Source organism: Rhinolophus sinicus, chromosome 13, assembly GCF_057876585.1.
Source record: "Rhinolophus sinicus isolate RSI-liver-muscle chromosome 13, RSI-T2T, whole genome shotgun sequence".
Lineage (NCBI taxonomy): Eukaryota > Metazoa > Chordata > Mammalia > Chiroptera > Rhinolophidae > Rhinolophus > Rhinolophus sinicus.
In genome coordinates this window covers 49,696,232-49,712,972 of record NC_142513.1, presented here as the reverse complement: position 1 = coordinate 49,712,972, position 16,741 = coordinate 49,696,232, and the positions used below count along the sequence as shown (strand labels likewise).

The window sequence follows — 16,741 nt, the reverse complement described above, 5'->3', positions numbered from 1 at the left end:
TAAGCTCCAGCTGCCTCGTCTATAATGGCAGGTGATACACGCTTACCTTGTCACGCTGATGGTCAGGGACACGAGTGCAAAATGGCTAACACAGCTCCTGGCACATACATGCTTCTTGTCACCACAATTGTTCTGAGAAAGCAGAAGGGGGAGGGGGTGCAGCCAAGACGGAGAGCTACAATGACCTGCATGAGGTCACAGAGCTGGTGTCCCTGCCCCCAGAGCTCTTCCCGCCAGCTGTCCCTGCACTCAGGTCCCCCATAGACCTGGCCTGCTACTTGGGTGCAAACATCACTATGCAAGCAAGTATTTGAAACAGTGGGCGGGTCCTCAAAAATCCAATTAGCATAATATCCCACGTGCCTGATTAAGTCTTTTTCTTTTTTGTAAATGTATTCACTCAACTAAAAAAGGTTTTTTCTTCTTCCTAACATGATATAAGCTCTTCCACTAACAATGCTGTCCCAAGATATTTCCATCTGCCCCGCTCCCCCTTACCATCCACCAGCAAACCTCACTGGTGAGTGCAAATCCAGGGGTGGCAGCCAGCCAGACAGGACAATTGAGGTTGTCACCCCCAGGAGAGCTGGGGACAATTTGTCTTTTAAAACAGGAAATTTTCTTCTACTACTGAAGATGCTTTAAAAGACATAAACGAGGGAGCCCAGACGCTCTTTCTGCAGGGTCCTCACTCACTGATGGCATCCACGTAAAGAATAAGGTGAAAGGTGACCTGACTCTCCAGGAGCATGCCTTGAATCTTTCGTCACACTCCAAAACAGACATCCGAGGCCAAGCAACAGAGATCAGACACACTCTTCTGCTCTTACCAGCAGTCACGAAAACGTCAGCAAGCCAGGGCTCGTCTTCACGCACGACTCATACAACACCAAACGCGGCTGAGTTTCCATTTTCAATGCAGCCTCCGTGGAAGCCACAAAAGTAGTCGGTATCCAAGGCCTGCACCACAGACCAATGTGGGCCCTAGAGGGCTGCAGTCACCTTTGGTGATTTTAGAGGGAATGTGGGAAAGAAGACGGGTGCCAGAAGAGTGACCGCAGGAACACGTCCTGTAAATGTTTGTTAAAGAGTCACATGATGAGAAGGCTCAACTCTGATTCCAGAATCGAGATTTTAGAATGGGGAGAGCTATGGGAGACAGAGAAGGGAGTCTGACATTTGGATCTATTAGAAGAGGGAGACAGTTGGGAAAATTTGAACAACAAAAGAACGTAGCACTGGATTATAACCCAAAGTATAAAGTAAATAACTCGAAGTACAGAAGATTATGGAATAAATGAGTCCATGTGGATAGAAATAAATGAATGAGCAAATAAATAAAGGAGAAAGAAGAGACGAATCTGCTGTGCAGGATTCCACATGGTTTGTTAAATACTGCCCCCTCCTGGAGATGGCGCGTAACTTCCAGGTGGTCAAGGTGAAAGCAACAGTGATTAAAGTGACATACCTTGGATTTGATATGATAACACTGACACTTTTCCCTACGCAGTCTACTGACTAAAGCCCCAAATCCCTGTCTAACCCTGAGAAAAATGTTAGACAAACCTAAATTGAAGGAGCTCCTTTAGATGCCTGAGCAGTACTCCTCAAAATTGTCAAGGTCATCAGAAACAAGGCAAGTCTAAGAAGCCATGAAGCCTAAAAGTCCCTAAGGAGGCATGCAGATTAACTTGAATGTGGTATCCTAACTGGAATCCTGAAGCAGAAAGAGGGCATGAGGTAAAAACTAGGAAGATTTGAATGAAGTATGGACGACAGTCACTAATACCGTGTTTCCCCAAAAATAAGACCGGTTTATATTAATGTTTGCTCCGAAAGATGCATTAGAGCTTATGTTCGGGGGATGTCATCCTGAAAAATCATGCTAGGGCTTCCTTTCCGGTTAGGTCTTATTTTGGGGGAAACACGGTAATGTATTAATACTGGTTAGTTACTTCCAACCTGACACAAGATGTCAGTAATAGGGAAAAGTAGGCGTAGATATCCTATATGGGGACGCCTTCTATCTTTTCTTTCTCTGTAAAGCTAAAACTATTCTAAAGTAAAAAAATTTATTTAAAAAAAAAGTTGGTGCAGTTATATTGATAATTAGACAAAGTAGATGGAAAAGTGTAATTCCTAAGGAGAAATAATTCATGGCGGGGGAAAAAGAAGGACAACCTGCTAGGAATGAATTCTAAATTTAAGTTCTAAATGTATATGTCTCTCAAAATGTATAAAGGGAGGATTGACAGAACTATGAAAAGACAAATTTATAATCACAGTGGACTACTTTAACACACTTCTCTCAATAAATGGTATAACAAGCAGACTAAAGTCAGAACGAAATAGAAGATTTGAACACCATAGGTACCAAAATTTTCTTCATTTATATATATATATATGAATTACTGAACCGAGGAATGACACACAAATCACATAGAAAATTTTGTCATAATTAATCATACAGCAAGCAAGTCTAAAATGAGTCTTAACAAATTTCAAAATGTTAAAATGACAAAGGATATGTTTCTGATTACAGTGTAATTAAGGTAGAAGTAAATAACAAAAATATAACTAGAAAATATGCAGACATTTGGAAATTAACCACTTGAAAATAACCCATAGATCAGAGAACATAATTATGAAAATTAAAAACATTGTGAGCTTATTAATACTGAAAATACAACATATCAAAAAATAGTACTTCACACCCGTTCTCAGAGCTGCACTATTCACAAATGGCCACAAGGTGGAAGCAACTCAAGTGTCCCTCAATGGACGTGTGGATAAAGAAAATGTGGTATGTCCCTTCAATGGAATAGTACTCAGCCTTGAAAAGGAAGGACATTCTGACACAGGCTACCACATGGATGAACCTTGAGGACATTTTGCAAAGTGAAATAAACTAGTCACAAGAGAGCAAATACTGTGTGATTCCACTTACATGGGGTAACAAATTCACAGAGACAGAAAGGAAAAGGATGGTTGCCAGGATCTGGTTGTCAGAAGGAAGGGAAAAGGGAAGTTGTTAGATGGGTATAGCATTTCAGATTTGCCAGACGAAACAGTCCTGGAGATAAGTTTCCCAATGCTATGAACATAATTAATACTATTGAACTGTAAACTGAAAAATGGCTAAGATGGTAAATTTTATGTTATGTGCTTTTTACCACAATTTCCTTTCAAAAAGTATATTATAGCTAAAGCAGGCTTACAAGGACATTTATAACCTACTCCTTTAGTAGAAAATAATAAAGGCTGGAAAAATGAATAATTTCGATATCCACTTAATCTCAAGTATTTTGAAGAAAAATAAAAGTATACCCCAAATAAAGTTGAAGGAAGAAAATAAAAAACATAAGGGCAGGAAAAAATAAAACAGAAAACATATGCCTAACAAACAAAAATCAACAAACCCAAATGTTGATACTTGGGGGGTGGGGATATTAAATTTATAAATCCCTAGCAAGACAAAAGGGGGGGAAGAAAGAGGGAAAGTACACAAATTACAATATCAGAAATAAAAATACGGTCTTCACTTGTAAGAGATAACGATGGATATTATAAATTATTAGTTAATACTAATAATTGTGACAATCTTTATGAAATGAACGAATAACTGAAGTACAACTTATCAAAACTGATACTAGAAGAAACAAAAAAATCCAAATGGTCCTGTATCTACTAAAGAAATTTAATCTGTCATTAAAAACCCTCTTCTCAAATAACTTCAAACCCTAGAGACTTACTTCCCAGTTGAATTCTTCCAAACAAACAGTTAAGTAAACAAATAAACACACAGCAACAAAAACACCAATTACTCCAAATCTTTTAGAACTTTAAATAACCATCATTACCTTGATACCTAAACCTGACCTTGACATTAAATAAAATTACAGGCAAATCAATTTTAAACATAGTTGCAAGGAAACTTAAAATATTATCAAATCAAATGAGTTATATATAAAAATTATATCGTATCACAACTCAACTGCGTGTAGCCCAGGTAGGCAAGGTTGGTTTTATATTTAAAAATCAATCACGTAACTCAGCACATTAGTGAAATAAAGAGGAAATACTCTATTATTTCATTAGTTGCAGAAAATGTGATAAAAATTCAGCACTCACTTATGATAAAAACTTGTAGCAAACTAGAAATGAAAGGGAACTTTCTGACTCTTATAAAGGATATTCACAAAAATAATTGAGAACAATCAGCATAATTTAAAAGAAAATACTGAAGGATTTTCCCCTAAGATGGTAATCATTGAACTGGGGTTTGCAATCAATGCAAAAAGGCAAAAGAAAAAAAAAGAAAGAAAAGAAAAAACCATTCTCATTATTCATTAGTCCACATGATTATGCATCTAGAAAAATGTAAAACAAAAAACAAAAAACCCTAATAAACTATTAGAATTAATACATGAATTTAACAAAGTTGCTGGATACAAGGGAAATATAGAAGAAACAACTGTGCTTATACATAATCATGAAAAGCCGTTTTAACACAGAATTTTTAAAAAAATACCACTTACAATAATGGCAACAGCAAAGCAAAGCAACACACAAATACCCTGGAAGAAATCGAACAAGAGATGCTGTATATACAAAACTACAAAATGTATCAAGAGAAATTAAAATGGACCCCAAGAGAGGGAACTAATAGTCCATGGATTGGAAGACCTGGTATTATAAAGATATCACCTCCCTCTTAAGGGATCTCTAATGCAAAGGTCTCTCATCAAAATGTCAGCTGGGTTTTGATTTTCTGTTTTGTTTTGTTTTAATGTTTTGGGATTTGAGCTTTTTAAACTATTTTTATTTTTTATTGGGGAATATTGGGGAACAGTGTGTTTCTCCAGGGCCCATCAGCTCCAAGTTGTTGTCCTTCAGTCTAGTTGTGGAGGGTGCAGCTCAGCTCCAAGTCCAGTCGCCGTTTTCAATCTTTAGTTGCAGGGGACACAGCCCACCATCCCATGCGGGAATTGAACCAGCAACCCTGTTGTTGAGAGCTCGCGCTCTAACCAACTGAGCCATCCGGCCGCCCCTCCGGAAGCTCAGTGGCAGCTTGTTGTCTTCAATCTAGTTGCGGAGGGCGCAGCTCACTGTCTCATGTGGGAATCGAACCGGCAACCTTATTGTTCAGAGCTTGCGCTCTAACCAGCTGAGCCATCCGTCTGCCCCCTCAGCTGGGTTTTACGTGCAAATGTCTGTACGGAAATCAACAGAACGATGCCAAATCTTACATGAAAATGCAAAGGACCAAACATAGCAAGACATTCTTGAAGAAGAACAAATGTAAAGGGCTTAAAACTTGCAGAAGTACCTACCTCTTATAAAATCACAATAATTAAGATATTGTGGTATTGGAACACGGACAGACAAATAGACCCGTGGAACTGAAGAGAGACTCACAAATTACAATGCAGTGATTTCATTGATGGAAAAGTGACATTGCAGAGTGTCGTAATCATGCCGTAGAGGGTGGGATCTACCTCCCCACCCAAAACTGGTTCAGATGTTGAGGCTGGTGATACACACATAGCAAGAGGGTACGAAGAGATGAATGACTCACATGGTGGTCTTTCTGGGGAAGAACATGGCGGGCACAAAAGCCAGACCCAAAATGGCTTGAGAGAAAGTGGGAGTGAGTGGTCCCTGTGGTTAGGGAGTGAGGCCACCTAAGAATGTACACACAGCGGCCGGGGCTTGTGTGGTGTGAACTTCCCAGCAACACCACACAAGCTTGTGGACAGACTTCCTTATCAGCTTGCCCAGATGTGGGGACTCGTCAAACACCCCAAATGGAATCAGATCTTTATTCCAGAGAGCAGGGAGGAAACAAATACGGTGCGGGTTCAAATAACCAGTGTTAGAAAAATGAGTCTTGACATCTACTCCACACCATCCATTAAAAACCTATACCAGGTGGACCGTAGATCTAAAAGTGAAAGTTCAGTGAAGCTTCTAGAAGCTAACACAGGAGAATGTTCCCATTTTCTTGGGGAACGCATAGGTTTCCTAAACAGGGCAGCAAAAGCAATTATCTTAAAGCAAAAGATTCATCAGCGAGGCTTCTCTTCACCAAAAGACACCTCTGAAAGTGGAAAGGAAAGAGTGTGAAATAGTATTTGCAATTCATCCAACAAAGATCTTCTTATGTAAAGAAGTCGTACAAAACACAGAGGCAAAGAAAACCCAACAACAAAATATGAGCAAAAGATGTCATCCAAAAGTATAATAAAGCAGCCCCCCAAAATTACTGATCATTAGTCTTCCATGAAATGCAAACTAAAACCAGAGGATCCCAGGGGCAGCTGAATGGCTCAGTTGGTTAGAGTGCGAGCTCTGAACAGCAAGGTTGCCGGTTCAATTCCCGCATGGGACAGTGGGCTGCGCCCCTGGCAACTAAAGATTGAAAACGGCGACTGGACTTGGAGCTGAGCTGCACCCTCCACAACTAGACTGAAGGACGACGTGGAGCTGATGGGCTCTGGAGAAACACACTGTTCCCCAATATGCCCAATAAAAATTTTAAAAAATAAAAAAACAGAAAAACCAGAGGATCCTACTATACACCCCCCGGAATAAAATGAAAATGACTGACACCGATCATTAGCAAGGACGTGGGACAAATGGACTCTTATGCTTGCAGGTGGGGGTGTAATTTGTCGAAGGCATCAGTAGCCTCCCTAAAATGTAAATACCCCAAACCTACGACCCATCAATTCCATCCCAAAGGCATATATACTCAATAGAAATGCAGTCCCAGGCGCAGCAAATGTGTAAGAATATTCCCAGCAGCAATAACAACCCTGAACTGGAAAAGATTCAAATGTCCATCAAAAGTAGAATGGATCTATTCCCGTAAATTACTACAACGCCAACAGTGACAGTCAGTGAACTACTGCCACACTCAATACCCATGAATGACTGTCACTGAGTGAAAGAAGCAACCACAAACCAGTACACATTGGAGAAACTCATTTACCAAAAAAAAATCCCCAAATTAACAAACATATCTGGTGACAGAATTCTGGTCACCCTTGGGGATGGGACGCTGGGGGGAATTCTTGGTTTCTGGGGATGATTTATTTCTTCACCTGGGTGGTAGTTACCTGGATGTGTTTACTTTGAGAAAAATTCATGGCAAGAAACACTCGGGATTTTTGTATTTTTTTTCCGTTTATGTTCTACTTTGATTAAAAAGCTTCTTTTAAAAAAACGTTAGACGGCTTATGTCACCGGTCATGTGCACTACACAACTCAAAACCAAGGCTTGGGAACGGTGAACTCTCCAAGGTTCCTCCCACTGCCCGTCACTTTTGTGCAGTGCAGTTGGTGATTAGGAGGCTGGACGGCTAGAGTGAAGGGAGGGGACGCAGCTGGGCTGAGACTAGAGAAGCCAGCATGTTGTGGCTGGGGCTCGCCTGCTGCCACAGCGCCATAAACACTGCCCTGATTTCTGTGAGTCAGGCTTCCTGGCGCACCTGGGCTCAAGGACACGTAGGGAAGACCCACAGGCCAGGGTCACTTTATTCTCCCCCTGCATTTGATCCCTTTTCTTTTTAATTTTTAAAAAGAGTTTTATTAAAATATAACTAACCTACATTGTATTAGTTTCATTGTATTAGTTCCATCATTATTCAGCAGTGCCCACCTGGCACTACACAGAGTTATCACCGCCTTACTGATTCTATTCCCCACGCTAAAGAAATGATCACCATGATACGTCCAGCAACCATCTGACATCGCACCACACTCTTTAGGATCCCTTTGAATAGTCCAGTTTCTGGAAGTAGGAGCCAGCTACACACACACACACACACACACACACACACACACACACACTGGAAGGAAGACAGAGGCATGGTTACAACGACAGTTGGAGGAGAGCAGCAGGAGGGAGGAGAGACTGGAAACCAGGTGAGGTGGACCCGGAGCATGACAGGTAACTGCAGGTAGAGTCTGTAGGGACTCGGTGTCTCTGTGACTGGCCCTGCACTTTTAATAACATTCAGTCAGTGGCTACTACATGTGGTGCCAAGTTCTGTCTTTATTTTTTAATTGTGGTAAAAATAAACACAACACGAAAGTTACTTCCTGCACTGGTTTTAAGTGGACAGGCCCGTGACATGCAGTACATTCGCCCCTGTGCACCCATCGCCACCACCCATCCCCTGGCCTCTTTTCACCTGGCAAAACTGAACTCTGTACCCATCAAACAACACCTCCTCAAGGCCTCTGCTGGATAAAAAATACAGAGGCATCAGGTCACAAAACAACTTTCCTGTGAAAGCAGAGCTGGGCCTCGGGCTGTCTGGGTATCCTCCCCCCAGCCATCACCATTTTTACCCTGCAAATGTGTAAACTGAGATTAAGTGACTTGTCATCCAAAAAAAAAAAAAAGATCAGTCTGTAGCAGCCCAGACTGTATGAAAAAACTCTTTGCAGGATGCCCTGCCATCACAGGGCCCCTGGGTGGCTCTGGCACAGACTTCAGGGACATCTCTATAAACACGTGTGTCACTTACCGACCAGTCCCAACACAAGCTACGGTGTAAGAATTGTTCTCACTTCAGTTAGCACTCCCTTTTGTATCTAAGAGCTCGTGTGGTAAAAATAAGTTTGGGAAATGACGAGTTAAACAGAATTCAATAAGTTACTTTCTTGCAGGACTTTTCAAGGCTTTTAATGGGCCACTGTGGGAGTCCCCAAGAGTAGGCAGAACAGATAGAGTCCCAGCCCGAGTGGCATTGTGGATGACTGTTTTCAGGAAGATGTCATGGGACTCCACGGAATTCACTCCGAGAATGCCAGCTTAGACACTCACGTAATTACTCAGAACCAGATATAATTAATTACATCTGAATAGCATTAATAAAAAATTACATACAGAAACGGCCAGCTTCCTTCAATTTAATCACTAATTACGTTGGGCTCAACCTAGTAGCAGCTCATAGTGTTATTTTCTTAACACATTTTTTATCTTTTGGAAAAAAAAAAAGATGTTGGTGAATTTTTTTCTCTCCATAACGTGCAACTCTTTGGGGGCAAAAAAAAAAAAGGTGGGTGTCAGAGCCCGCCTTTTCAAGTATTTGCAAACACACACCAAGTCTGGAAACCTTTCTTTGCCTCCTCCAGGGAAGGAAACTGGCAAAACTGGGGAGCTGTTATGTGTCAGGCACGCCCCACCCAAGATGTGGTTCATTCTCACATCCCTCCCACATCATGAGTCCCCACTTTACAGACGAGGCAAATGAGCTTCTGAAAGTTGAAGTAACTAGAGCCAAGTGGGGGTCCCAGACTTTCTGAGCACCTGCCACACACGAGGCACAGGACTGGACACGATGACGGGATAACGGCTGTGGGACAAGCAGGTGTACAAAGCTACAGACAGATTAGTGGTCAGGTGGGCAGGCACAGAACAGGCTGAATGTGGCTTCCATGTCCAAGCAAAGTCCCCAAAAGGGCAGCCCATGAGCCTTGGCTGTCAAGATGGGGAGACAGACAGGGGAGAGGGGCCAGCCACAGCCATGAAGACCACGTGTGTGAAGGCTGCTGTTGAAAGAGCAGTATCAGATCAATGTACCATGCCTGGCACATTCGGCCAAGATATGGAGTCAAACCAAACGTCCATCGACAGATGAATGGACAAAGAAAATGTGGCCTATACATACGACAGAATATTATTCAACCTTCAAAAAGAAAGAAAAGCTGCCATTGGCAGCAACATGGATGGCCCTGGAAGACGTCACGCTACGTGAAATAAGTCAGTCAGAAAAGGACAAATACTTCATGAATCTCTTACACAGGGCACCTAAAATAGTCAAAGGTACAGAGACAGATAATAGAATGATGGTTGCCAAGGGTTGGGGGAGGGGCAGTGGGGAGTTGTTCAATGGATACAAAGTTTCAGTTATGCTGGATGATGGAGTTCTAGAGATCTGCCATACATCATAATCGTAGTATCTGCAGTTAACGGTAAGGTATCGTGAACTCAAAAAGGCAGCTCTCGTTAAGTGTTCTTACTACAACACAAACAAAAGAAAAACAAAGGGACACAAGGACATTTTTGGAGGTGAGGGGTGCATTGACTACCTGGGTTGTAGTGCTCGTAACAGAATCGTAACATATGTCCAAACTCACCAAACTGTATACGTTAACCATATACAGTTCTGTTTATACAAGGAAGCTGGCGGTGGGGAGAAATCCCAACCCTTTCCATGAAGACTGAAATGCAGAAACCCCTGGAAGTCAGCAATTACAGTTGGGTTACAAGATGAGCTAGTGAATGGGAACAAGACAGCCCTGCCGGAGAGACACTCAAGAGCAGCGAGGTTTGTGTGGGCACACACTGAGGTGTTTCACAGAACTTCCTCTTTCATCAACTTCTTCAAATACACAGAAGCAAGTGCAGAAAAGCCACATAACCAGCATCCATGACAACTGTACAGACTCAACCAGCATCATCATCCCCGCCTCCTTCTTCATAGTATTTGCCTATGTTTGTCAAGTATGTTGATTTGAGTTTTTCACACAGACAGAATACTAATCCGTGATAGTAGATATTATTTATTTGATATTTAGTCCAATAGGTAGCTTGCGTTAAACCTCATCTAGTGTGTCTTCTCTTAAAGAAGTTGCTAATGTTGATGTCCAATTATTCGGTGTTTTATGATTTGTCTGTATTGGTATATGTGTGTGTGTGTAGCTTACTTTTTCCCACCTCAAGGGCATACGGAAAATCTCTTTTACACATTTTAACATCTCGCTCTTAATTTAAGCCTTAAATTCTATTGACATGACTTGTGTGTATGCTGTGAGGTAGGGATCTCATTGTATCTTTCCCACGTGGACAGCCAGGTCGGTGTGTTGTATCATTTCATACCTGGTCAAGAATACAGCTCTGCCACCTCCCGGGTTCACGTACATGGGAGAGTTCGTCACTAGGCTTGCTACCCTGCCCCACCCATCCCTCCGTCCCCCCAAGACAAATGTGACAAATCTTAACTGTAGCTTCCCATCAGGAACCTTAATTCCCCGCCCTTTTACCAGCTTCTGCTTAATGCTCCAGCTTTGTTTCCTTTTAATGTCTGCCAGCTTGGAATTCTCTGCCTTTCATAGGACCTCAGATTTTAGGAACATTCTTGGCCAGATTTTACATGGCATTTTTATGTGTTTCTACTTGGGCGAGGGCCTGCCAACATTGCCCATAATTTTAAACACAGCTTATGAATCTTCCCAACATTCTTTCAGGATAACCACCGAATTTATATAATTATGATTCATAGATCAAAGGCCTGTGGGGTAGACAGGGAGGCCTAGAATTTAATTCTCCCAGGGGAAAAATAGAGCCCCAAACTTCTCCTGTAAGTGGAAGCATATTCACAGAGCTATCCTGTGAAAGGAAGTCAGGCACAATGCAACAAAATGATTCGTTTGTAGCAGAAAATAAATAAAAGCAGGTCTCTTCTCTCCTCACAGACATTCCTTCTGGGTGATTAACATTTAAAAATACCCATCTCATGGCCACTCTTCTCTCAGAGAAGAAAATACGCTTTTCTGCAGGTCAACTGTAGAGAATTGGGATGAGTATATTCGCTTAAGGGACGGTCCCATTACACGGCGGATGGGTGAACCCCATCGGAAGAGAGTGTGGCGTCTTGCCCATTGCAACTGGTTTGGATACTCTAACAGCATTTACTTCCACTAGGTCTTTCTGGGGGCTGAGAAAGAAAAACATACCTTACACCACAGAGGGGCCAACAGAACTGCCTGGTGGCCACATTAGAATGCAATGACAACCCCAATTTCCTTAAGAAAAACTGGAAGAAGCCAATTTCATTGTGGACAGTTCCTAGAGGGCAGCTGCATTGGGATGATGGTTTGAGCCTGGGCTCTCAGGAGACCAGATGACACTGTCACTGGTGAGACTGCTGCCCCTTAAGTAACAACTTCCTCGCCAGCCATCCTTACTGCCACTTACCAGCAAAACCTCCTCCCTTCCCAGAATCCCCCCAAATTCTTCAGCGTTTTCACAGCTGAGGGTGGCTGGTGCGGCTACTCTATTTAAGGCGGAAATATGTTTACGACTCTAAATAGAAAATGAAACGGGATGGAAAAGGCCTTGCTGAGAGCACAAAAGTAAATCCACACACTTTACAAGCTGACCGCAGAAGACAAGTTCAGATAAACATTCACGGATTCTCATGCCCTGTGATTTCTGTTCCCTTGCGTGGTCTGACTGGTCAGACGTCTTTTAAATTCCTATGAGTGGGCCCCACCCCCAAAGCCCCCACGAGATCCACCGAGGATATTCCTGCCCAATCACAGAGCAACGGGTATGGGTGGCCACCTACATGGGGTTAGCAAGTTAAATAAATAAATGAAGCTCCTTGCTTTACAGAAGCTCTTCCAGCATCTCCAAATGGCCAGGCCTGAGTCCTTCTGCCACCCCAGAGGCCAAACAGTGGTTTCAAACCCGGGTCTTGACACTCCAGGACCCCATCTCAGGTCTTCACCTTCATCCTCAGAATTGGCACACGGCCTCCCCATCGGGGAACGCACAGTTTTCCTCTCCTACGGGAGCCCCAAAGCCACCCTACCTATAGATGACAGTCTGGACTGCTGCGCACACTGCTGCCCGTCCGACCAGCAGACGCCCCTTTCCCTGAATGCAGGAGAACTCGCAGAACCCACAGAAGCTCGGACCTGCTCTAGGAGTCAGGACCCAGAGTTCACGCCTGGCTCGGCCTGTCCCATCTGACAGCGTTCTCTTCTTCAAGCGTAGCCCGGCCCGTACACCGGCTTCCCTACGACCAGGTCCTGGGGTGTCTCTGGCCCAAGAACAAAAATGCCAACTCATCTTCGGTCCGGAACCCATCTCCTGCAAAAGTCCCCTGTCACTGGCACGCGGCTGGAGTGGGGCTACAAAGACCTGTACAAATCTGCTCCTACAAGTTCTCTGGGCATGAGCCGATGGCAGGTTAGTGGGATTAGGTCACAACACGGCTTCCCCCACAGGGCGACAGCAGCCCTCATCCCTGATATGCTCGGGGGGGGGGGGGGGGGCTCTTCTTAACCAAAGTTAGAGTCTTCGGCTCAGTGTTCGCTATTTCCCAAAGCTGGCTGCTAGGAGTCTAGTAATGTCACTTGAGGTTGACACTGAAGGGTTCTGAATGACACCTACTGTGAGCGATGTGTATCTCCTTTCGATATCGGAGCAAATAGGGACCTGGGTGGGGTTTACACAGATAAATGAATTCAGTGGGACTGAATGGTTTACAGAAGCGCGAGGATAATGAGGAGGGGATGGGGTGGGGGCGTTGCTGTGGGGAGAGGGGTCCAGTGCAGGCAACGTACCTGCCCAGCCGTGAGCCCCACGGCTTCCTTGGCCAAGAAGCAAACCCCAGCGTCAGACCCTGTGCTCAGACTACGAGTTACACATACACAGCTTCCCAGGAAACAACCATGGTGACCGCCTTGCCCCACTTGAAATGCAGTGTCCCTCTGGCCAAACAACACCATTTCACACACATCAGATCCTGAACCTCCCTCCATGCAAGGCAAACTCATATTTCTTACCGAAAACAAGTGGTTGGGTAATATCCGGGAAATTCTCCTGCCGATGAAATCTTTCTGGAATAAAACAGAATTAAAAGAGGAAATTACTTTGGTTTCAGAAATGACACAGGTGCTCACATAGCACAGAGAGTTTAATGAGCGAGAGACTCTGAACTACCTAGAAAAGCAAACTGATGATAATTCTAACGAGACAATCAGAAATTGCCAGAAACAAATCATTAAAATGTGTCTTTAGCGATTCATCACGTAATTATTGCCTTAGGAACATCCTGTTGGGCAAATAAAGCCTGGGCTTCTGTAGTGTTCTGGAAGGAGAGCCCGCCCACACTGCAATGGCAGCCTCAGAGCCCTCATGAATATGCATTTCCCACAACAAAGCTCGACCCTGCTCCTCGGCAGAAGCAGTATTTTGGGACACTGTCAGACGAAGACAGTGTGCCTGTGGGGGCCCGAGGTAGCGGGCTGAGGAGAGATTAAAGGAGAGGAAAGGGCAGTCAGGCTCCCTCTCACGTCTGCCCAAGTTCCAGCCCACCCTTCCCTGGGGGGGCAGCGCGGTTTCATAAAGAAAACGGAGAAGAGGCTGTCAGTCTTCACACTTCTCTTGAGAGAGCTTGGCAAAAGCAAGCTGAAGGGAAGCCAACAGATTCCTGGGCTTCCAGGCCAGGCCCTGGGAGGGATCAGGAATTGGGGGGTGGGGGGGTGGGGTGGGGTGGGGGAAGGGCAGCAGATGCCCAGGGAGCAAGAAGCCTGCGATGGGGCAAGAGGACAGGGATTTATGGGTCTTAAACATCACATCCAAATTCTTCTTCTCCATCCTCCAATTTGGCTGAAGACAGAATAAGCCATAAAGGAATTGCTTGGTTCCTTTCAAAACCATAGCAATGACAGCCCCTCCCTGGGGCCTCCTCTGCTGGGAACAGAAGGCCTGAAAGCATTTCCCGCATAGCTGTGCTGGCTGGGAAATTCACATTCAATCTGGTCCCAGGGTCCAAAGTCACAGGGGATGGCCTCCTTCTTGCGGGGAGCGGGGGAAGAGGGGCGTTGCTGTTGGCACAGGCAGACAGTGAGTGGCTCCTGCTTCATCACAAAGGTCGAATCTGGACTCAGCGTTGTCACTTTGCTCACAAAGCCCAACAGTCACTCTCATTTCCCCGGACAGACATTTCTAGCACTGGATTTTCCATTTGGGAATTCAGGGCTGTCCCCTGACACCCCACACTGGCCCAGTGCACACGCCTCTGATCTTGATATAACGGAAAATGATTGGCTATCACCGAGCAGGCTGAAGAGGCTTCCATTTTGACCAAGCCCCACACTGTCCTCTGCTTGCCTCTACTCGGGGGACACTTGACATTTGCACAGTTGTGCAATTGCTTTCAAAGGGTACGATGCTTCTGTTGTCTTTCAAATCCCTTCACGTGGTCGGCCTTGTTTTCATCATGTGTGGTTGGGAAGGGGAACTGCAAAGAAGCCTCTAGAAGACGGCCTGGGACCGTATTACATCACACAGTACTTCCTTCTTCACCCTCAAACCCCACTATCCGAGGACCCCCAGAAAGAGGTGATTTAGAGGTTAGTGCACATAGTCATGTCCAGTGACAAGAACACTTCACAGGGGGTTGGGAGATAGAGCCTCAAGTCCTCACGTTAGCTCTGTGACCTTAAGCAGGTCAGGCAGAGAGACTGCTGTCCTCTCTGGGCAGCTGGGACCCAGAAGGTCGTAGAGAAGAGCCCAGAAGCCTGGTCTCCCAGCTGGGATTTCCCCCACATATCTGCCGTGTCCCCTGCTCCCCGCCCAGGCCCTGCACCACCTAAGCACCACGGGCATACGGAGGTGCCTGTCTGCCCAGGAATCAGCTTCTCCCTCTTCCACCAGGCCCAGTAGCTTCTCGGGGACACACAGAGCCTGTCTGCAGGCTCGGCCGGCTTACGTGCCCTGGGGGGCCTGGCCCACACCTGCAGGAAGCAGCCAGCTCTCCCTCTGCCTGCCCTCGGTCATTCCTCTGTAGCGTGAGAACCATCCCCACCCCCATACTTCACAGGGATCCCCAACAAAGGCACGGAACCCTCAAACTGCTATGGAAGGCTAGCAAAGCCCTGCAGCTTACGTAATGCTTTTCCACACGCCCAGCCAGCCACTCAATTTAGAATCGGGCTTTCAGTGTTTATTTATAGGCGTCACACAAGCACCCCTCGTGGGCAGTGGACGAATCAGGGATCTGGGCTCCTGTCCATCATTACCTCATTAGCATTCGTTCCATGTCTGTCTTGTCTAATTTCCCAGGCAGCATTTTAACTCAACAACAAGGTCACTACCACGTGGACCCAGCACCACCGTCTATTTCTCCAAAGAAAAATAAGAATTTTCTCTTCCGGGCAGCAGTGCCCTCTCCCCATCCTCTCGGGGCTGGTCACCTGCACTGACTAAAGCTGGGCTATGTCATTTTGATGACCTGCGTCCCTGCACACACGGTTCACCTTAAAGACACACTGTGAGTGCAGGGACCTGGGAAGGCCCTGGGGGCTCAGCTGGCGTCTCCCCCATTGGCTCTGAGTCCATCACCTGGCCAGGCACAGCCAGGGTGGGCCCACTCCGTCCCAGCAACTGGAATGAATGAACACGAAGCAGCAAATATGGTTTGGAACGCGGGGGTTTTCTCAGCCAGGAGGGCCTGGCCGTTCCTACTTCTGCCAAGCACACGTCCCTGTCTTCTTTCTACCCCCCGCCCCCCAGAGGCACCGAGGGCCAGGTCACTTCCCCTGTGCCTCTCGGCCATTTGTGTTTAGACAGAAATCCAACAGCCTGCTCTTCTGGCGATGCACCACTGAAACCGGAATAATCTCCTAATTCTTGTCGGTCTCCAGGCTGCACAGGTCTCCCCACAAGGAGAACACTCCCCTTTCCAAGTTGTTGGCCCAACCACAGGTGTTTTTTGGGGGGAGAGGTAGGTTACCCTGTAGTCCCACTTCCCAGGGGAGACATGAAATCCCAAGTCACAGCAGCCCCGGAGACTCCGTGCAGGCTCCTTCTGTCCACAGGCTGACAACTGGATTCTCCAGGGTCCAGTGGCCCCAGCCCTGGGAACCAGTAGAGAGAAGGGCCCTCGCCTGGGGTGCCGACTCCACAGCAGAATTGGGGCACAGAGGGCAC

At 45.4% G+C, this 16,741-nt stretch overlaps 1 protein-coding gene across 13 annotated transcripts in view; it reads right to left on the bottom strand.

The window, feature by feature from the left end:
• Nucleotides 1–16,741, bottom strand: part of APBA2 (amyloid beta precursor protein binding family A member 2) — a 153,331-nt gene that overhangs the window by 56,473 nt on the left and 80,117 nt on the right. For 8 of the 13 annotated variants that reach the window (XM_074317906.2, XM_074317900.2, XM_019753225.3 and 5 more), the window contains exon 3: nucleotides 13,591–13,644. The exons of 2 other annotated variants lie outside the window; for them this stretch is intronic. The gene's annotated coding sequence lies outside the window, so the exon portion shown is untranslated. Of the gene's footprint in view, nucleotides 1–13,590; nucleotides 13,645–13,747; nucleotides 13,903–16,741 lie in introns of those variants that run through there. 3 more of the 13 variants (XM_074317902.2, XM_074317909.2, XM_019753222.3) reach the window with 3 other exon arrangements.